The sequence below is a fragment of the Lissotriton vulgaris genome, chromosome 2_1, assembly GCF_964263255.1.
Source record: "Lissotriton vulgaris chromosome 2_1, aLisVul1.2, whole genome shotgun sequence".
Lineage (NCBI taxonomy): Eukaryota > Metazoa > Chordata > Amphibia > Caudata > Salamandridae > Lissotriton > Lissotriton vulgaris.
Window position 1 is genome coordinate 147,135,887 of NC_141687.1, and position 21,782 is coordinate 147,157,668.

Sequence of the window (21,782 nt, forward strand, 5' to 3'; positions counted from 1 at the left end):
GAGGGATAACAAGTGAGAAACGAAAGCATAACAAGGGGCCTGTGTATTACTGAAGGAATCACAGATGGGACCATAAAAGCTTTTTGGGTGAATACAAAAAATGCATAAGGCAGTGACAGTGTAGGAAATCTGCCTTTTCTATCTTGTCCCCCCATATGTTTCCCCTTTTGCTGGGCCCTATATTCTTGCTGCCTGTAAAACTATTTGCACTTCAACCTCTGCTAACCAATTGTATAGTGTCTGGAGTCCTCCTTTAAACATGTTTTGATTAGCATATTCCTAATTGGTATATTTAACGTGCCTGTAAGACTCTAGTGTATGGTACAAGATATACCCAAGGCCTAGAAGTTAAATGCCACTAGTAGACTGCAACACCTTTTATGCCATCCACTATAGTGGTAGTATAAACAAAGCTTCAGGCCTATCAGTGTAGCCTCCCTGTAGCAGTGCACCTGTCAAAATAAACTATTCAGGCAAGTCAAAACCTACCATATAAATATTAATAAGTACTCCTATTTAGGCATTGTAGTCCACAAGGAAGGGGGCTTGGTTTTTAAAAACTAGGACATGTAAAAATGTAATGTTATGTCCTTACAGTGACTAGCACTCATAAGTAATTCTACACAGTGGCAGGCCTAGCTGTCCTGTGTAGAAAACCAGAGGACAGATTAGAATCCTAATAACTGTATCTCGGGACCAGGACTAGCTAGAAAAATAAAATAACATGTTTTAATAGTTATTAAAAATCCAATTCAATGGCAAAGTTAGACTTTTAATAAATATTAAGGAAAAGTATCTTTTAGAAAGTTATCTTTTCCCTGCTTGAAGTTCTTGAAGGCAAATTTGCATTTGCTCTCAGACTTCTCCAAGTCAGAGATTAACATTTGAATAGGTATGAAATGTTTCCCAGGAGCAAAATCCAACCTGAATGGGCAGAGATGATTCCTCTGAACCTCATTTAATATTCAGGGTTGGGGTTATAGTGTTAAATACTACATGGCAGAAAGCTGGGTTTACATATAGCGCTTTCGGGCATACTTGAAAAGCATGGAACAATATAGCAAAATAATTCCTGTGTATCCGCTGTCTGTTTACTGGAAAACCCTACTTTTGTGTTATCAGACATCTGCCTCTGGGACTTGCATATAACAGTAGAGGTACACGTCTGGTTGCTGAAAGACCCTACTTAAGTTCTAACAGACTTCTGTCTGTCAGTGGCTGCCTCAACTGGATTTTGATTTACCATGATAATCCTTGATGTGGGACAACATTAAGATTACACCATTCCTGCGCACCGCACCCCTGCTCTTGTATCCCAAATTGATTGTGGCAGAAGACTTTAGTCATCTTAAAAATGTCACAAAACTGTGTGAGGTTAGCCTGGGAACTTTTACCCCATTGCTTAGGCCGTACCAAGGAGTCATTCCCACGCACTAGCTCGTGCCAGACATAAATATGGCGTCTCCAAGCACCCACTTCAGAAAACTTTCTGGACCTGAGGAAAAACAGACGAAGACTGGACCTGCTGTCTGTGACCTGAGAGGAGCCCTGAAGGCCTGGACCTGCGTCCTCTAGTGCCCAGAACAAAGAAGGGGTTATAAAGATGACCTTATATTCAAGCTACAGAGATGCTGCAAGTGGTCTTTCAGTCTGCTGTCCAGCTGCTCTGTGGGAACATGACCTGGACTGGACCCTGTTGTTGGTCTCTGCCTGTGAGTCCTTAAGTGCCTCCCTGCGGTCCTGGGAAGATTTGGAAGAGTACTCCTGTGGTGGCCTGAGACTTAAAGTATTAAAGTTAGATCTTAAATTCTTTGACCAGGATGAATCTAGCTGGTGTAACACACCTGTTGCATAGCATTTTAACACTTTCCCAGGTCTACTACTCCTGGTAAATTTGGCAATGTGCCAAAATCCATGGGTGGATGCGTGGGAACACACACACTACACTAATCGAAAGCATCCCTGGGGCAGAGTAACACTAGTTGCTGCCTTACTTTACTGCAGATTTACCAAGCCACGCAGGGCCACATAAGGCGGTCCTCCATGGCTTGGTAAATCTCATTCTAGGTTTTGAGTAACCCTGCGTCCCCTTGCGTGGAACAAGGGCGACGCAAAACCTTTGATAAATCTGCCCCGGTTCTGCAAAGGGCCTGTCCCACAACTAACTGTTGCTGTTCCACCACTGCAGAGATTGATGGGTGCCTGCCCTTACCAACACTAGATGTTCCATGTGACTGTGAACTTGTGACCACTGGTTGGATAGGCACTCCTGGAGCGGGCACTTATGAAGATGGTGTGGGGCACTATAGCAATGCATGAGGCCATCATTCCTAAGAGGTGGAGAACAGCGCATAATGACAAGTGGCTGAAAAAGAGGCAGGAGTCGTTGGAATGTGTGCACCCTCTGCAGGCTAGGGAAAGCTTTTCCCACTAAATTTTTTAGGACTGCAAAAGGTTAGGCCTGAAGTGGTTATATGAAAGAATTGTTGGCATTCATTGTGATTCCTAAGCTGTAAAGAAGACAGTCTGTGGCATAGGTGTGGGCAAGACATAGTTGTTTGCTTGCACGCTTGATTAGCCGGTCATCGAGGTAAGGGAACACATGAATTCCCTTCCTTTTTAGGTGAGCAACCAAGATCATTAAACACATGGTGTAAACCCTTGGAGGTGTGGTGACTCCCCTGAACTCGTAATGTTGGCCACTAACCAAGAAGTGGAGGTAGCGTTAATGAGATGAGTGAATTAAGATGTGAAATTAGGCACCCATCAGGTCAGGAGTGGCAATGAAATTGTCTTACTGTAGCAGGGGAATGACATCTTGTAGCGTGACCGTATGAAAATGCTCCAACAAGGTGCATCGGTTGAGAGGACAGAGGTAGATGACTGGTCTGAGATAACTTTACTACTTGGGAATGAGGAAGTGTAATCAATAGATGCCTTTGCCCCGGTGCTGTCCGGCAATGGCTTGCGGAAGTAGCGCCTGAACCTCCACTTGAAGTACTGTGTGATGTTCTGGACAGAGGGTGCTTGTGCGGGCGAGGGGGCGGTTGGCTGAGTGGCCACAAGCTCTAGACAGTAGCCCTGTTCTATAAAGGATAAGAACGACTTGTCTGTGGTGATTTCATCCCCTTAGGGAAGTTTTCTCTGACGTCAGACCCAGACAGGTGTTGTGTGATGGAGGGGAATGGGGTGTGGTTTAGGTGCTGGGGAAGTCACTATTTGGAAGTGGAGGCTCCCATACTAGAGGTGCCTCTGCTCTACCCATAAGAGTTGTCGCTTCAAAAGGAGCTCCCTTTGAAACCTCTGCCACTCTGTTGCTTATAGCCCTGCTGTGTGCTTTGGTAGGAGTGGGTGGATTCTGAGGAAGTGGGATTTGAGCCTCCTCTGTAATGCATCCTACAAAAGGAACTTCTGTGAGACGAGGTCTGCAAAGCGCCCATCGTCTTGCCCATATTTGTGTTATTGTTCATCTTTTCAAGCATTGTGTCAACCTGTGGTCGAAAAAGGTGTTCCCCATCTAACGGCAGGTTGACATGGTGCTGTTGTAAATCAGATTTGAAACTAGACGTTTGGTGCCAGGAATGGTGACATAAAATGATAGAGGTGTTGACTCCAGGTGCAGCAATATCAGCTGCATCCAAGGCACACCAAATGTTAGTGTTGGAAATAGCCTTGCCTTTCGCTCTGAACTCTTTCACTCTCTTATGATACTGGTCAAGGAGGTGCTGCCAGAGTCCATCCATTTGCGCCCTACGGGCCCTGTCGTACCTGGCTAGGAGGCCCAGTGAGTTGGCGATACACCAGTGAGTGGCCACCCCAACTCTTTTCCCTGTAGTGCCTATGTGCTTACTTTCTTTGTCAGGAGGTGGCGCGTCCCCTGTAGCTTGGGCTGCTGCCCTTTTCATGGCTGTGGTGACCACCAGCGAGTCAGAAGGAACACAGTCCCTAATATACAGGGGATCAGTGGAAGCTGGCTTATCTTTTTTTCTTTATGTGTGGGGTAACCACCCAAGATTTGACAGGCTCTATCGAGTTAACCATCCCCTGTAACATAGAAAGATACTGCTAAGAGCGTTCTGTTTTTGAGAGTGTCTCTAGAAGGAAATCATCTTCCCCTGGGTGAGTGTAAAGGTCCACCATGTGGTAGGTGGCTGCATGCTGGCTGACACCTTGGTAGTCCATAGTATTATCCAGTAGAAAGGCCCTAACTGGAATGTGTTCTAGGTCTGGATGTGTGGGAGGCTCCATATCATAAACTCCCAGAGATCACCAGAGGGACCTGGATAGACAGGAGGGAAATCTTCTCCTGGTGAATAGGGACTAGGTCTACCAGTGTCTAAGCAAGACTGTGGAGCCCTATGAGGGGAAAGTATGGAAGATGAGGGAGGGGGAGGTGTGAGAGGTACAGGTGAGAACGGAGGAGGAAGAGGACTAAAATAGGGTCATGTGTCCTTTGGCCTCTCAGGCGGCCAGCGTAAGCCTGAGTCTCCTAAGTGGAAGCCTTCCTTTTCTTAGGCAGAACTTTCTCGGAAGCCGCAATCTTTTCAGTCTGTGGATGGATGACAACCTTTCGCTGTCTGACATCCAATTCCTCTCTGTACCTCTCGAAGACGGGACAGTGCTCGTTAAAGAGCTTCAACGCCAATAGCTTTGGGGCCACACACAGTGTCAAGGTTGGCCCAGGGAACACTGGGGGAGTCTCTTGTATAGCATCCGTTCCTTCGCCTCAAGATGGTCTTCATACTCAGCAGGGAGTCCAGAGCAAGCAGTAGCCCAAAGGGCCCCAAGGACTGAGAGGCCCGGACACTGGTTTTTGGGGGGACCGATGAATGGAACCAGTGCATAGATAGAGAGAATACACATCAAAGATTGTACTCAGGACAGGATGGAAGTCCGTGAATTCAAGGCCACGACAGGAACTGACAAACTTGCTCATACCAGGAGCACACTGGATCACATCCAAACCAGATGGTGGACAAAAACAATCTGATAATGGAGTTGGTGACCATGCACATTATGTCTTGAGGAGGAGTCGGTATGACCTGATGACTCGAATGATTTCTTCAAAGAAATACAACTTGCAAAACCTGAGGCAGACACTAAACAGCAGGAGAATGCACAGCATGTATATCTGAAGCCACACATGCTTCAAACATACATTTATGTAAAATAGATATACAAAGATTACAGATAAACTAATATTGATGCTGATAGAATCTTGCTAAGTAGGGATCGCTTTTACTAGCACATACTTGTTAAATGCAAATTGGTGAGAAATGAAGCCCAGTAAAACTGGGGATTTTTACCGATACTGAACCTGTTAAAAGAGTGAAATTTAACAAACAAACCAGTCCTTCTCAATACCTTTCTAAATATATAATCAAGACCACTGGAATTATGTAGCTGGAGAAGAGAAATTATGCTGTATAATGCGGCACTCAGTCAGTAGGTCAAGGAATCTTAATTCGATTTAGTTAAAAATCATACAAAGAGGATAAAAAGTTTTTATACAGATAAAAATCTATTATACAATTTCATACTAATCAAATTCATGTAATAAAATATTTGGGCTATAAAAAGATTTTAAAATACAACTCATTGGGAAGAACCTGGTAATGTCTTGCGTGATTTAGTTCTAGCCGCCGCCACTAAGAAGTTTGCCATGCAAAATGTAATGCGAATGTTACGCAGTGATTGGAGATAAAACAAAGCTGGTCTCACCTGGGAGAAACGAGCCTCCCTTAAAACAGGTAACAGATATTTTTTCCTAAACTCTAAAAAGAAACCACAAAACATAACAAAATGCAAGGTATCTTGAACAGAAAAATTATCACAGGTGCAGGGCGGGGCTGACTCTGGTTTATCCCATGTATTAAAACTACCCAAATAAAAATGTATGAGGTTAAATCTGAACTTAGTTGGAAGAAACCTGTGAAATGGCCTAGTGACAAAACTTAGGTAAGGTTCAAGTGCAACGGAGTTTATTAGCAGATAATGTCTTCTCCCTGCCGGCTTCTGCAGTTCCCTTTCCTCACGGCCCACTCTTGCCCTAATCATGAACTGCTTCTTAACAATATCTACATCCTGTATCTTAATACCAGAGGGGGATGTAAAGAGTTCCGGGCGACCCAGTTCTACGAAAGACTTCTTCAAATAGGCCATCCATGGCACCCTTTTGAGGTGGTCTAGAGACATGACATCGTTCATAATCATGTGATTAAGGGTTAATTCTTTATTAAGCCACGTTTTTAGCCAAAAGATTACGGGTGCCATGTTAAGCCTATCGATAACGAAATCCAGGCCTACCTCCGCATGTATGGAAAAGGTTGGTGTGGACTGTGGGGCAGACAAAAGGGAACGTAAAAATCTGTTTTCTGCCTTCTGTATTGGTTCAAGACATACATAACCCCAAAGCGGTGCGCCATACATTGCCAGTGAGATACATTTACTGTTATAGACTTTTAAGAGGGCTTCCATCGGTCTTGCGCCCAGCCTATTTGCAAAGCCCATAAGAGCCGCTGAAGACCTAGCCACCGCCAGGCTTTTTGCCCTGACCTGGGGGCCCCATGAACCCATATCATCAAAAAGCACCCCTAGGTAGGGGAAAGCCGAGTCTCTAGTAACGACTTCACCCTTGCATTTAAAAGTTTTAGCTGTGCCCTTTTTTCTGTGGTGCTCGACAACCATAGTATGTGACTTATTCGAGTTTACCTTCAAATCCAGTTGGTCCATGAAGGTACCAAAGGCGTCCAGGAGCCGTTGGAGACAGACGCCAGTGCAGGCTATCAGCACCGCGTCGTCCGCGTATAGGAGAGCAGGGATCTTAGCTACTCCTACACGCGGAACGTCTCCATCCACTTCTTCCAAGTATCTACCCAGGCCATTAATGTACATTGTAAAAAGCAGGGGGGCCAGTATGCAGCCCTGCCTGACCCCACGCATGGAATTAAAACGGGACGTGCACCTTCCCTCTTTGGTGACCCGCACAACTGCAAATAGCTCTTGGTGAAGTGAAGCCATATACCTAACTAGTGCCTCATCAATCCCGATCCTCAGGAGAATGGCCCACAACTTAGACCTGTTCACCAAGTCGAAGGCCGAGGAGAGGTCCATAAACGCAAGGAATAATGACCCCTCCTTGGCCACCGTATACTTTGAGATCAACAGGTGTAAGTTGGAACACTGCTCCAAGGTTCCTCTCTTCTCTCTAAACTCGTATTGGATGTCTGCCAAACACCCACAGCTCTCTATACTATCCCTCAACCTGGCCAAAAGGACTCTGCCTAAGATCTTAATTGCAGAGTCCAAAAGGGATATGGGCCTATAACACCGTGGGTCGTCACGGTGACCCTTCTTGAAAATGGGAACAATGGTGGAAGTTACCCAGGTAGTTGGTAAAGGGTTGCCATTAGCGGTGGTAAATACGTTGGCCAAAACACCAGCCCATAGCTTTGGCGAGTGTATGTAAAAATCAGCTGGCACCCCATCGGGCCGGGGGCTTTATTCTTAGTAGTGGCCAGTATTGCTTTCTCAACCTCGACCCTATTGAAACATATGGGGGGGGCCTCAGGAACCGTCATGTTGTTCACTTGACCGACTGTGTCAGTATCTCCTTACACTGATCTGAAGTGAGCCAACCATTTGTCGTCCGGGATGACACAATCTATAATGGCAATATGGCAATGTCCGCCCTCACCCCAGGTTTTACTTTGAGAGCAGCCATTAAAGATGTATGTGCTTTTGAGCATGTTGCGTCAAACCAGCGACGCTGGTTAATGACGCCCTGCCTTGCTTTAACCGTGAGGTCCAGCGAAATTTGGCCACAAATAGTTTGGAAGGCCCCCATTATCTCGTTATCTGAGGCGCTTGGGTTCTGGTAAGTCACCACGTGGTCCTCGATTTTCGGGAGGATGTCAGCATAAAAATTGTCCGGGACCACGATTGCCCACTTGAGCCTTCTACCCTGGTCCACTGGACGTAAAGTGTGCCCTGTTTTTGCTTGTCCCAGCATCGGGCCCATGAAGTCCCCCAAAGCAACCTCGAGTAGTACGGGATTATGGTCACCGTGAAGAGAGGGGACTGTACAATAGAAAGTGACCCTATTTAAAATACCTGGGGTCACAAATATGTAATCAATAATTGTGCCAGGGACTGTCCCCTTAAAGGTAGGTGTTCTAGTCCCCCCTTCCACGGACATTGGTTCTAAGAAGTTGAAGTTAGCCAATAAATGTTCCAACTCCTCACCCGGTGTAGTATGCTCAAAATGAGGTCCCTCTAGTCCTGCTACCCCCTCATGGTTACTTAACCACACATCAATTTACAGGGGTGGATATTAAAATCGCCCAATAGCACGCACTCAAAATTAGTATGTATGTTACGACTGACTGAAGTTAACAAGCATTAGAAATGCAATAGGTCTCGCAGCATTAGAGTTAGTGCTTTTAGAATTGTTTATGGGTTTTTTTGTAAATCTTTAGCATGAGGTTGAGGGTGAGTGAGGGTGAGTGAGGGTGAGGGGTTGAGGGTGAGTGAGGGTGAGGCTGAGGGGTTGAGGGTGAGGGTGAGTGAGGGTGAGTGAGGGGTTGAGGGTGAGGGGTTGAGGGTGAGTGAGGGTGGGTGAGGGGTTGAGGGTGAGTGAGGGTGAGGGGTTGAGGGTGAGTGAGGGTGAGTGAGGGTGAGTGAGGGTGAGGGTGAGTGAGGGTGAGGGTGAGTGAGGGTGAGTGAGGGTGAGGGTGAGTGAGGGTGTGTGAGTGAGGGTGAGTGGGGGTGGGTGAGTGTGGGTGAGGGATTGAGGGTGAGGGGTTGAGGGTGAGTGAGGGGTTGAGGGTGAGTGAGGGTGAGGGAGGGTGAGGGGTTGAGGGTGAGGGGTTGAGGGTGAGTGGGGGTGAGTGAGGGTGAGGGGTTGAGGGTGAGTGAGGGTGAAGGTGAGTGAGGGTGAGGGTGAGTGAGGGTGAGGGTGAGTGAGGGTGGGTGAGTGTGAGTGAGGGTGAGTGAGAGTGAGGGTGAGTGAGAGTGAGGGTGAGTGAGGGTGAGTGAGAGTGAGTGAGGGTGAGGGTGAGTGAGGGAGGGTGAGGGTGGGTGAGGGTGAGTGAGAGTGAGGGTGAGTGAGGGTGAGTGAGGGTGAGTGAGAGTGAGGGTGAGTGAGAGTGAGGGTGAGTGAGAGTGAGGGTGAGTGAGAGTGAGGGTGAGTGAGAGTGAGGGTGAGTGAGGGTGAGTGAGAGTGAGTGAGGGTGAGTGAGAGTGAGTGAGGGTGAGTGAGTGAGGGTGAGTGAGGGAGGGTGAGGGTGGGTGAGGGTGAGTGAGGGTGAGTGAGGGGTTGATGTTGAGGGGTTGAGGGTGAGTGAGGGTGAGTGAGGGGTTGAGGGTGAGTGAGGGTGAGGGTGAGTTAGGGTGAGGAGTTGAGGGTGAGTGAGGGTGAGGGGTTGAGGGTGAGTGAGGATGAGGGGTTGAGGGTGAGTGAGGATGAGTGAGAGTGAGGGTGAGTGAGGGTGAGGGGTTGAGGGTGAGTGAGGGTGAGGGTGAGTGAGGGGTTGAGGGTGAGGGGTTGAGGGTGAGTGAGGGTGAGTGAGGGTGAGGGGTTGAGGGTGAGTGAGGGTGAGGGGTTGAGGGTGAGTGAGGGTGAGGGGGAGTGCGGAAGCAGCACGGAGGGCAGGGAAGGGCGGAAGCAGCACGGAGGGGCGGAAGCAGCACAGAGGGCAGGGAAGGGCGGAAGCAACAGGGAGGGCAGGGAAGGGCGGAAGCAACAGGGAGGGTAGGGAAGGGCAGAAGCAACAGGGAGGGCAGGGAAGGGCGGAAGCAACAGGGAGGGCAGGGAAGAGCGGAAACAGGGAGGGCAGGGAAGGGCGGAAGCAACAGGGAGGGCAGGGAAGCGCTGAAGCAACACTGAGGGCAGGGAAGGGCTGAAACAAAACGGAGGGCAGGGAAGGGCTATTTTGTATTTTATTGTAAATATGCGGACACAGAGGGATGGAGCTAGCCTTGCGCGAAGATGGCTGCGCTCTAGGCAAGCTCCTTTGGCTGCCACCTAATGAACAGCAATATGCTGCGGTAAACAAAATAATTAGAATTTAGAGAAGCTGACCTGTGCTTCGTAGGGGATTGAGCACACTGATAAAGTCCTAAAGGTTATGGTTTGGGGCTCAGGTGTTCCTGAAAAGAAGACCTGGCAATTTGTAATGGGCTGTCCCTATTGGAGTATGACCAAACCTGTATATGGCAGGCCTGTTTGCACTCGCAGGGTGGGCAAAATAAAAGAATATAAAACATGTTGCTGCTGTCCTCAGACTCCGATCGAACGTGGTCAGGGTTGCTGGTGTTCTCATCTGGAGGGGACCTGGCCTGGCAGTTTGGTCAGGACCACGATTGATGTGCACGACTCGCCTCAGACTACATTGGCATTGTGGGCAAAAACACAAAAGATGGACTAGAATGCACTCGAAGAACAACGCTCAGATGAACTCGAGCACTTCACCCATCTATTTTCCCCATAAAGTGCTAGTGGCACAGCCTGGCCACAGTACGAAAGCCTTCGTCTGTTCTGACGTGGCCTGCTCCGGAATCCTGGCTCTCGAAGGGAGTGCAGTTTGCTCTGATCTGTGATTCTACAAACAGCCTGAACTCTCGCTGGCTGAAAGTATGCTGGTAAATATTAATAAAGTGTACTTACGAGGCCGTGGGAGCTCCAGGGTGGTAAGTGCACCAGATGCTGTGGGAGCTCCAGGGTGGTAAGTGCACCAGAGGCCGAGGGAGCTCCAGTTTCGCCGGCTGCTGGGGCTGCTTCGATGTAGCTCATACTCCAGAGTGAAAAGGTGCTCCAGGGTGCACTGCTGCTTCAAGGGGTGAGAATTCTGGGATCTGTAGTTCCTTCAAGGTAGGCTGGTGATGGTGGCGGGGGGGGGGGGGGCAAAAACGTGTTAGGGTATATAGAGTGGGTGCATACAGAGGGACACACAGATATGCCAGGGGAACAGAGACAGGCCGGAGGATAGACATAAAAGAGGCATAAGCGGGACAAACGTGGGACGGAAATCAAGACGGGGAAAGAAACAAGAGTAAACTGGGAGACAGAGACAGTCGTAGGGAGGGAGGCCGCAAAATCAAGACAGAAGGAAAGAGACAGACTGCGTGACAGAGTCCGATTAAGGCATAAAGAGAAGAAGTTAAAGGGTCAAACACATGTAAAAGGAAAGAGGTCAACAGAACCACGGGGTTAAAAACAAGCCTTTCACCGTAACACGGCGGGCAGGGGAGGGGGCGGGCAGGGGAGGGGGCGGAGAGGGGAGAGGTGCGACACGGCAGGATGTGACCGTTGCGGCGGTGTTACGCGGAAGGAAGTTAGACGGCGTTAGACGGAAGGAAGAGAGGGGAGGGGGAGGAGAAATGCGACGCGGCGGGAGGGGGCGGAGCGGGTAAACAAAGACGGACGTGCACGCGCACGCGCTTTTAAGGTCAATGCGCATGCGCATAAGCTCAATGCGCATGCGCATTGACCTTAAAAGTCACGGGCACTGCAAGGAATCGCCACGATTCCTTGCAGTGTAGATAAAGAGTGGATAAGTCGCAATAGTCTCGCTTGCTCGATGCGCATGCGCATCGACAGGCGAGACCTAAAAAGGAGTCTAGGGTGAAGATGTTATTTTCAACAATATCCCTATTGCATGAATTATAAAAGTTTATATATAATGTACTCCTAGTGGGACTAATTTCCCTGTCAACAATTAAAATATTTGGGGATGCATTTTTGATCTGTCTTAGAGACCCTTTGAGATCTAGTGAGAATAAAGTTAAAAGACCGCCCCTAGCCCTTCCAGCATTGCTGGGGGTGGCAGCCACAGCAAAGCTGATGAACCCATCCAGCCAGGAGCTAGAGGCGGTATCCCATGTTTCTTGTAGGGCGATAACATTATGCCCAGAGACAAATCTAGACCATTCATTGTCACCTCTTTTGGAGCTGATTCCTGCCACATTCCAGCTAAGCATTTTACACACTGCGTCCTCATTTGAGTTGCCACCCTCCTCTGTCAGGGGCAGTGTCTCGATTGTTAGTCAGTCTGTGTCCTCCAAGCCTGACAAGGGGGCAAAATGATTACTCGTAACCAACCCACAGCCCTCTGCTACACACTGGGGAGCCCGGGGGAGGGGTGCTAACGGGGCGATGGATCGCCTTAAGGATTGTAGGTTTGTGGATCCCTGAGCACTACCCTCCCCCTGTGGTGGCCTCCCTCCCTGCCATCTCACTGGGTAGTGATTTGTCTGCTTAATACGAGCTGAGGGTTGGTAGAAAAAGCCCAAAGGGACGGGTCTCAGATGGTCCCTTGGTGATATAGCAGAACCATCCCAAAATAACCTATCTGCCAGGTTGGCCCTGCTAAAATTAATTACCACACAGTCCCCCTGGGTGTTTTTTGGTTGTTTACCAATCCAACCCACCCTCCTTGCATGGATAATCATGTCCGCAATGTTCTCCCCACAACATGTGTCTGAGCACCACCTGTTAGCCTTAACCATAAGGTCCGAGGTTGATTCCATCTCACCCTCCATGAGTGGGGGTACCCCTATGAAAACTGCAACCAATGGGGACGCCTCAGGTGGTAAATTAAGTTTGTATTCACTGGGGATAACATTATTGTGAGCAGGTAAACTTGGCTGAATCAGAGAGCGTGTCAGGTCCACCATGTTTGGAGCGCTACTCTTTTTACAAAGAAGTGGTGTTTTAGTGACCCGTGAACTATCACCCAGAGGCAATACCCCACTAGATGCCTGTACCGTTGTCCTGTTACCAGACACCTCCATACTCCCATCTCCCTGCGCAAACAACCTCCTATCAAGCGAATCTATGTGGGAGAATTTGTTATTAACAAGTCTCTCTATTAAGGAACATTTCTTTCAAAGTCCTTCCAAACAGGTATTTAGCGTGTCCACAATGTCCTTCGCGATACCAACTAGTAGAGGTTCAATCCTGGCAACGAAAAGCGCCTCCAGTTTACCTCCCAAGAGGTCAGGTGGTGTGCTAGATGTGCCCATCATGTTGGTGTTTTTCCCCTTCTTCCGCCTTGCTGGTTGGGTTACAGACTGAGGGTTCTGTCTGATGGGTTTGATAGGCGGAGTTGGAGCAATGCCGTTGATTGTTGGGCAAGGAGGGGGGGGATTTACAATAGACACCACTGGTTCCAGGGGTAAGGGTGGTATGTCAGTTGGTACTATGGGGTCGATTAGGATCGCGGACGGACTTGCGTCCGTCCGCGACCCCAGAGCAGGAGGGAACCTCCGCATGGCATGCGGAGTTCCCTCCTGTGCAATTAGGATGTGACCGCCACCCTGGCGGTCACATCCTCTATTTTTAACATTGCAGCGGGTGCAGCTTCAAGCTGCACCCGCGGCAATGTTAAAAATGCACGCATTGCATTTGCATGCAGAAAGAGGCAGGCACCGCGCGGTGCCTGCCGCTTTCTGCATGCAAATGCAGGGGGGTACCATAGGTACCCCCCATGTGCACCCCCCACCCCCCTTCACCTAGGGGGCCCGCAACGGGCCCCGCAGTGAAGATCCGTATGCTTTTCCACGGCGGAAAACCCGCCGCAGAAAAGCACTTTTTAAAGCCCATCCTGATATGGCGGACGGTGTCTGAGAGACACCGTCACCATATCAGAGCTTTTCCGCCGCGGTTGTAAGCCGACCGCGGCGGAAAAGCTGCGGACGGAAACCAGGACCCACCAGCCATCCTAATGTGGCGGTGGGTCCTTGGTCAGTCCGCTGCGGTTTTTCCGCATCCTCTGGGCCGGCGGTGGCTTCCGCCGGCCCCGAGGATGCGGAAAAACCGCAATCATAATCGGCCCCTAAGTCTGCTAAGTCCAGAGGATAAGGTGTAATAGTGTTTGTGGGGGAATGGGTTGACAAACCCAGTTCATGCTCAGCATTTGCGATCTCTTTTGTAAGGGCCCCCACAGCTGAAGATAGGTAAGTCATGATGGAATTAGAGTGTCTAGGAACTTTGGCATTATTTCCACCCTCCTCCGTAGTCGGTGCTTTCTTCAGCTTACCCATTTGTAGCTGCAGATGTTAGGGGTATGGCCCAGCCCTGCCTCCTCCTGCCCCGGACGGCCACAGACGGCCTGCCCACGCGCGTCCCGCGACGCGGGAGAAAGTGATGAGTTAAGTACGCCTCCGGGCGGAAGCCTCAGCGGTCAGGCGGCGTCCCCGCGAAGCAGGGGACGCTGGGAAATGTAGTTTTTAGCTGCCCGGCCCCTCTTGGCGGCCGCGGGTGATCTGCAGCGGCGGGGGCAAGCAGTGCTGGCTGGAGACCTTGTGATGCGGCGAACAGGAGGCGGTGACCCCCAAAGCTGGTGAGTTGTTCCCCCGCTCCACCGGAGGAAGTGCTGAGTTAAGTACGCCTCCGGGCGGAAGCCTCAGCGGTCAGGCGGCGTCCCCGCGAACAGGGGACACTGGGAAATGTAGTTTTTAGCTGCCCGGCCCCTCTCAGCGGCCGCAGGTGATCTGCGGCGGCGGGGGCAAGCAGTGCTGGCTGGAGACCTTGTGATGCGGCGAACAGGAGGCGGTGACCCCCAAAGCTGGTGAGTTGTTCCCCCGCTCCACCGGAGGAAGTGCTGATTTAAGTACGCCTCCGGGCGGAAGTCTCAGCGGTCAGGCGGCGTCCCCGTGAAGCAGGGGACGCTGGGAAATGTAGTTTTTAGCTGCCCGGCCCCTCTCGGCGGCCGCGGGTGATCTGCGGCGGCGGAGGCAAGCAGTGCTGGCTGGAGACCTTGTGATGCGGCGAACAGGAGGCGGTGACCCCCAAAGCTGGTGAGTTGTTCACTCGCTCCACCGGAGGAAGTGCTGAGTTAAGTACGCCTCCGGGCGGAAGCCTCAGCGGTCAGGCGGCGTCCCCGCGAAGCAGAGGATGCTGGGAAATGTAGTTTTTAGCTGCCTGGCCCCTCTCGGCGGCCGCGGGTGATCTGCGGCGGCGGGGGCAAGTAGTGCTGGCTGGAGACCTTGTGATGCGGCGAACAGGAGGAGGTGACCCCCAAAGCTGGTGAGTTGTTCCCCCACTCCACCGGAGGAAGTGCTGAGTTAAGTATGCCTCCGGGCGGAAGCCTCAGTGGTCAGGCCGTGTCCCTGCGAAGCAGGGGACGCTGGGAAATGTAGTTTTTAGCTGCCCGGCCCATCTCGGAGGCTGTGGGTGATCTGCGGCGGCGGGGGCAAGCAGTGCTGGCTGGAGACCTTGTGATGCGGCGAACAGGAGGCGGTGACCCCCAAAGCTGGAGAGTTGTGCGGCACATTTTCTAATAGTATTACTACATTATTTAGTGATTTTTAAACTTGGTAACACTGTCTGGACATTGGTTGTACCTCACTAGTACTGTTTAACAATCAAATATGGCAATAAGCAACAAAAGGAAACCAGTACAGCTTTACAAAGGGCCTTCCACCGCACTGCAACTGTTTGAGCTAGAAACACAGTTTTGGATAATATGCGGCAAATGGATTATGTGGCAAATCTATTATTATGCAAAACATCACCATGGGCACACAAATCACATAATTCCTGTGGACTGGGTATAATAGGGGAGACCAAACAGCTTGCGAAGAGGAGCGTTAGCTAACTTTCAGTAGTGGCATGGCCAGTATATATTCAGTCATGATACTGAACTTTTTGAATCACAGCACTATAAAAAACAAGTCTACATAGAAGAAAAAGAGATCATGCTCAAGAGCGACAAGAACTTTAAAGAAACAATTAAACCAACTGATATGGAAAAGTAGGAACCGAAGAACTGGGGAACCAATTAGGGGATTCATTTGTGCCTCTTACAGAAAAGGTATGAGGCAAAAAAGTAGAAATCAATTGAATTCAACTGGATTCATTTATAAGAAAGTTTAGCGAGCCACATAAATTTGAAGGTAAGTTAATCAATTGTTACTGAAAAATAGAAGACAAGAATTAACTGTGTAGCAGGCTACTCCACTTATATAAAAATTATTACATTGCTCTGATATTTCGAGAAGTCAATCCACTCTGGAAAAACGTAGCTTTCACCAACGAAGGTGCACTGGAGTTTACAATCATGGAAGCACAGAATGCTCTGATCTCTTTCAGAACTGATGGTGCCCTGGGTCCAAATGGTCTCCATATTAGCATGTCTGAGACAAATCTATTCCTCGGGGCAGAAATGTCAACACATTGATATAGCAACTGACTACAAAGTAGCATTGTTCCCAATATTTGGTGGGTATCATTACCACTGTTCCCAATATGCTGAGCGCATGTGCGCGCACACATCTGTTTCCATTGGTGTGAATTGAGTGCGCACACACACAGCACATCACGTGAGAGCGTTCGTGCCGCTTGCTTTCAAAAAGCAAGCAGTGTGAAAAAATTTTGTTTCCAGGTTGCTGAGAGCTAGGGGCTTAAGACGAGGGAGCGGCAGGTAAGTGTTGCGGCAGCCTGTGGCACTTATTTCTTCTTTTGAATGTAGAGTGCGGCTGTCGGCAGATTGTGTGCTTTTGTTTAAGTATTTATGTTAATTGCAGCGCCGTTAGGATCTGTGATTAACATGAATACTTGAAACAATAGCATACAATCTGCCGACAGCCACGTGAGGACAGCCCAGCATGTCCTTTCAATTAGCCGCATTTCCCAAATCCCCCCGCCAGACTGTGAGGGGGAGGCAGTAGGAAGCCCTGCATCCCGCTGCAGCCAGAGACGTTTTAAGGCATGGGCAAAGTGGGCTCTGGCCCAGGGCCCCAGCCTTTCAGGAGCCCCCCTGATATATCCAGCTTTATTCTGCAGTCTTACCCTGGTGACCTTGAATAACTCTTGAACAGATTGCTGCAAATAGCGTTTTTCTTTAATTTATTTTTAATCGGGATAATGTGAGAGAGACTAGTACATACATTTTGCCAACAAATTGTTGTTTATATTTCAAGCAACATTTATAAAACATGTTTCTTTTATTCCAATCAGGATCTCACATATAAAAAAATGAGAGAGTGTTACAGAGATGATCTAAAGCAATATTAGTGAGCAGCTGTGTTGTCAGTGGTCCTAAATATTTGATGAAACATATTTAGAATGTGGATAAGTGTGCCTGTGCACTGTCCGTGAACTGGCCAAAGAAGGCATGAAAGAGCTGAAACTGGATCAGAAATTCAAAGCTGAAGTGGACAGGGGCCCCCAAAATACATTTGGCCCAGAATTCTTAAGATGTCCTGGCTGCAGCACACTAAGGAGACTCAAATTGTTTGGAAGCGCTGCTTTGACAGACATGCGGGGCACCTAGCGGCTGCCTAAAGGCCTCGAGGCGCATGCAAGCCAACCAGGCCTGCCCAGGCATTACTTGGATGTCCCCGCCGACATCACGGCAGGCTGGCCCTGGGGATAAGGCTGCTATCTGGGCACCGCAGGCTCTGAAAATAAACACAGCTCTGGGGGAGGGGAGGGAGCAGCAGCCTGCGAGAGGGGGCACTCTGTGAGTTACCAATTCTTACTTTTCTCCACTAGCACTCCTCAGAAGCTGGCTGGCACTCTGCATTTGCCATTGAGCAACGGTGCCCACTACCCCCTCGTCGCTTCAGTGGTCACTTTACAGGCTTGGGTCTTCAATATCTTCCTGTAAGATACTGTTGTGTCCAGTGGATCCACTTGTTTGCTTTGCATACATCTATACCTTATATCACCCGGAAGCAGTGCTTTAAATTGGCCGGTACTGAGTACCGGCACTTTTTTATTTTGAGAGTACCAGCACTTTTTAATTCTGAGAGGGAGAGTACCAGCACTTTTTAATTCTGAGAGGGAGAGTACCGGCACTTTTGAAGGGTGACATAATACGTTTAATTGGAAAGACAAGAAACAAGCAGGTACTGGTTCAGAGTACCTGCACTTCTATTTTTCCATTTCAAGCACTTGCCGGAAGGATATGGAACAGGCATAAAGCCTACCACAACATATAAAGCAGGGCTCTGGTAGGATAGTCTTCGGTAAATCCAAAATGATGCAGAAAGCTCTGTGTCCAAAGAGTTACTAATTGGCACTTGTTAGGTGGAGTTATTGGTTCATACTCAACAGAACTGGTGGCTTTTAACCACATAACAATCCGCCTCCTTTTGAAATATTGCTGTTGCTTCTCGTCACGTTAAGGCAGTGCTACCCTTTATCCTTGTGGTGCATGTTAGACTTTTAAGATCTTAAAAGCTTACAAGGCAGCGCCACTTCCAGGATATGTACGCAGGGTAAGGGGGCTCTCCCAGTTAGTCTGCGGAGTGTGCCTGCCGAGGTCTGTAGCTTCCCTACAGCTCACACGATTTTATTCCAATACACCCGATACCACCGGTCATCCTTCCAAGGTCGAGTAAGTGAACATTGCTGACTTATAATATCCAGCTGTTTATATATTGCATCATACATTAGTGGGTAATTTGTAAAAAAAATAGTGTTCATTGTGAGCCTGTCAAGATGCTGTAGAAGTAGGGCTGTCTACTCCAGCTACCACTCCATCTCATGCTTCTTTTCTCCACTACCATGCACTCCTTTCTCCTTGCATCACTTTCCCACATTCTTTTTTTGTCCGAGCTTTCTCACTCTCTCGGTCTCTCTTTGCCTCATTTTTTCCCACTTTTCTTGATCTGGGTCATGGTCTGATGAAGAAACATAAGTGCTGGTCCCCAAAATTGAATGCCGATACCAATCGCCTGAAAACACTTGGCACAAATTGATCAGTGCTCATACCATTATTTAACCTCCTTCTATGTGTTTCACTCTTTATATAAGAATCGAGACAGTTGAAAAGAGGCTCAAGATCACACAGTGTGATTGATTGAGGAATGCCTGGTTAGAATCCAGGGCGTCTGGATCTACAGTTGTCAACACAGTGACTATACCTTATTTCATAATTTATAATCGCACCTGATTTTTAAAATGGCCGTATTTAAGGCAGCAATTTCTGCATTTAACAGAGCATAAAATAATTTTTATTTTCTGAAAAATTGAGAAGGTAGACCAGTGGGTCTGGACCACACTAATGTATTTCCATGAATCAGAGGGCCTGCTAAATCCAAGCTAAACAACTGTACCGGCGATGTAGGTATGTTTTAAAAAAAAGTTTTGTTTACATTAAACGCATGAACACTCTCAGAACTCAGGAATTTGATGCGCTAGAAATTCCTGCCACAGCTGAAAAGTCAACCTTACAGCCATCTTCACGAGCCTCATCTCAAGATGAGCTGCCCCAGCACGGTCTCTCTGGCACCCCGCCACATTCAACATGGGAGACCCCTTCAAAGCAGTGATAGGGCGCAAAACCATGCAAAATATGTTGATTGGCCCATGAGGTTCCCAGAAACCGCATCATATTTCCTCCGCCATTAAAAAAGCAGCAAATAAGCCCCCTCCGTGTTAATGTCAGTGTATTTATGGTTTAGTTCTATGTATGGCAGTGAATTTCTGGCTTAGGCCCAGGGTTTCGGGCCCACACTTTTAATGGCAATTCCAGTATCTGGGCCCTCACTTTTAATGGCAGTATATTTCTGGCTTATTTCAAGTGTCTGGATCCTCACTGTTAATGGCAGTGGATTTCTGGCTCAATTCCAGTGTCTGAGACCTCACTTATATTGAGCTTGTACTTCTGGTTTATTTCCAGTGTAGCAGATCCTCACTTTTAATGGCAATGTATATCTTGCTTATTTCCAGTTTCTGCCTCCTCGCTATTTCTAGCAGTGTATTTCTGGCTTATTTCCTGTGGCCCTCACTGTTAATGGCAGTGGGTTACTGGCTTGTTGGAGTCTTATGCTTTTCTAAACCTGAAGTGTACTTGCCTGTGTAACCAATTTATGTCATGGCGTGTGTATCCAAATTGCAAATCTGCCTTAAGCCCCTTAACATGGCGCTGTATGTGTGGAAATGCACCATCTGTTCATTTTTGAAGCTAAAGTTTGGAGTGATATTTGGCACTACACACGCACGCGGCTGGCACACATAGCCATGGCTTCAGCGCACAGAGACCCTACACTGCCGCACACAGATGGAAAAAATTAGAGGGAACATTGATCATTACTAGGCAGTTCGGTATTCGGTTTAAACCGACTCTGCACGATAATACCCCACAGGATGAAAATCAGCTGACCTGGTTTAAACCGAGTGTCACTGATTTTCTGAGTTTTCAGAGTTGTTGCGCCTTTTGGCCACTTGATGGAGCCAAAGGATTAGAAACTATTGGCCTGCCTTTGGTGGCCTGGCGCGGAGGTGTCAGGAGAGCCGAGGTGTGAATGGCCCGAGGGCCAGAGCAACACCAGGCCCCCTGCCTGGTTCACATGGGGGAGGGGAGCTGTTGTTGTATGCCGTCTGTCCTACTGAGGCCGCACCCGAGTACCTCGCAGGTCTTTCACAAGACCGTTTACTTAACAAGGCAGGTGGTCTTAAGAATACTGGCACTCAACAACGTGTTTAGGTGGAGGGGCGAGATGGAAAGCAGCTGTGTTTGTGAGTGTGGTTGGCGTTGGGGTCCTGGTTCTGGGGGGAGGAAGTTTCAGAATAAGGAAATCGCAGTTTGGAAGCCCTGATGACAGAGCTGGAGGTTCTGTGTGAAATTCACAACTGCTGTGCAAGCAGTGAGACAAGACAGGCAGGGCGTGTGCTAAAGCGCTTGGCCGCATGCCCCGGGTGTGCCCAGACGGAACCGGCGCGGGTTCAGTTTTGTGCGGAATTTCACACTCGGGGCTGCACCGTGATCTATGGACGGTGCATAGGAACCCTGAGCTAGTTCTCATCTTAGGCCAGTGGCAGGTCCATAGAGAGACTTTAAATTCAAGTCATTTCTCAACACGCATACTGTACGTGGCGTCCTTTACCCTGCCGTTCAGTGTAGGGTTGCTTCTCTCTACCCGAGGCTTTTATTTTTAATTCATTTACTATTTGCCTCCATCGTTCCATCTGGGATGTATGTTTTCACTCTCCTTGTGAGAATGTATGTAATTGTAATGTCGGCCCACCCCTTCCAGCGTCAAACTGCCGAAAGAGCCTTCTTTTTGGTTTTATTTTCTTAAGAATGAGAGTATCTTTTGTATCTCACACAGACCCGGGTTTCTTCAGCGTACATCTATTTACATTGGAAAACGTCTATTAGGGCATTTGCTCAACTTTATTTGGTGTCAATATATCGATGGCTCTGTGCATGGGAGTGTGGACTGCAGAACTCGACTCCGTATTTCAGGTTAAGTTTAGAGAACTTGGCGCAGTACCCCATGTAGGGCGCACAAGAATGTCACAAAACAGCAGGAGATGCCTCAGAAGTGGTTGCGTGTGTGGTCTTCAGAACTGGGCACAGCACGCCTGTGAGTGACGTCTCTAAAACTCGACATAATACTTGGTATTAGGAAATTACACAACGCTGAGGTGTTGACTCTTTAGGTTCCTGCTTTCTGTGGTATCGACCTGGGGCTATGTGTGCATTTTCAGTAGTGGAACTGGGCACAATACCCCAAATGAGACCTTATTTAGTAAATTAAATGAAAATTAAATTTATAGAGCGCTCTACTTCCCTGGAGTGTCTAGGCACTACAGTGATGTTAGCTGAATTAAAATAGCATTTTTGTCTGGCTGCCTGGTGCCCCCCACGGCTCATGTTGGGTAGATCTGGACCTTAAAGCACTGTTGTCTGTGAGTATTTCCAGTTGGACCTCTCTGACCATGAGTCATTTATACAGCACACGTCGTGAATTCCAGGTGTTCTCTGTAGCACTACAGCAGCTGCCATAAATTATTCATGGAAATGCCTGCAAGGAGAAATTCCATC

The 21,782-nt window shown here is 48.6% G+C and overlaps 1 protein-coding gene across 1 annotated transcript in view; it reads right to left on the bottom strand.

Annotated features, from left to right (window-relative positions):
• Positions 1 to 21,782, bottom strand: part of RCC1L (RCC1 like) — a 126,912-nt gene that overhangs the window by 13,503 nt on the left and 91,627 nt on the right. The gene's annotated exons all lie outside the window — the stretch shown is intronic.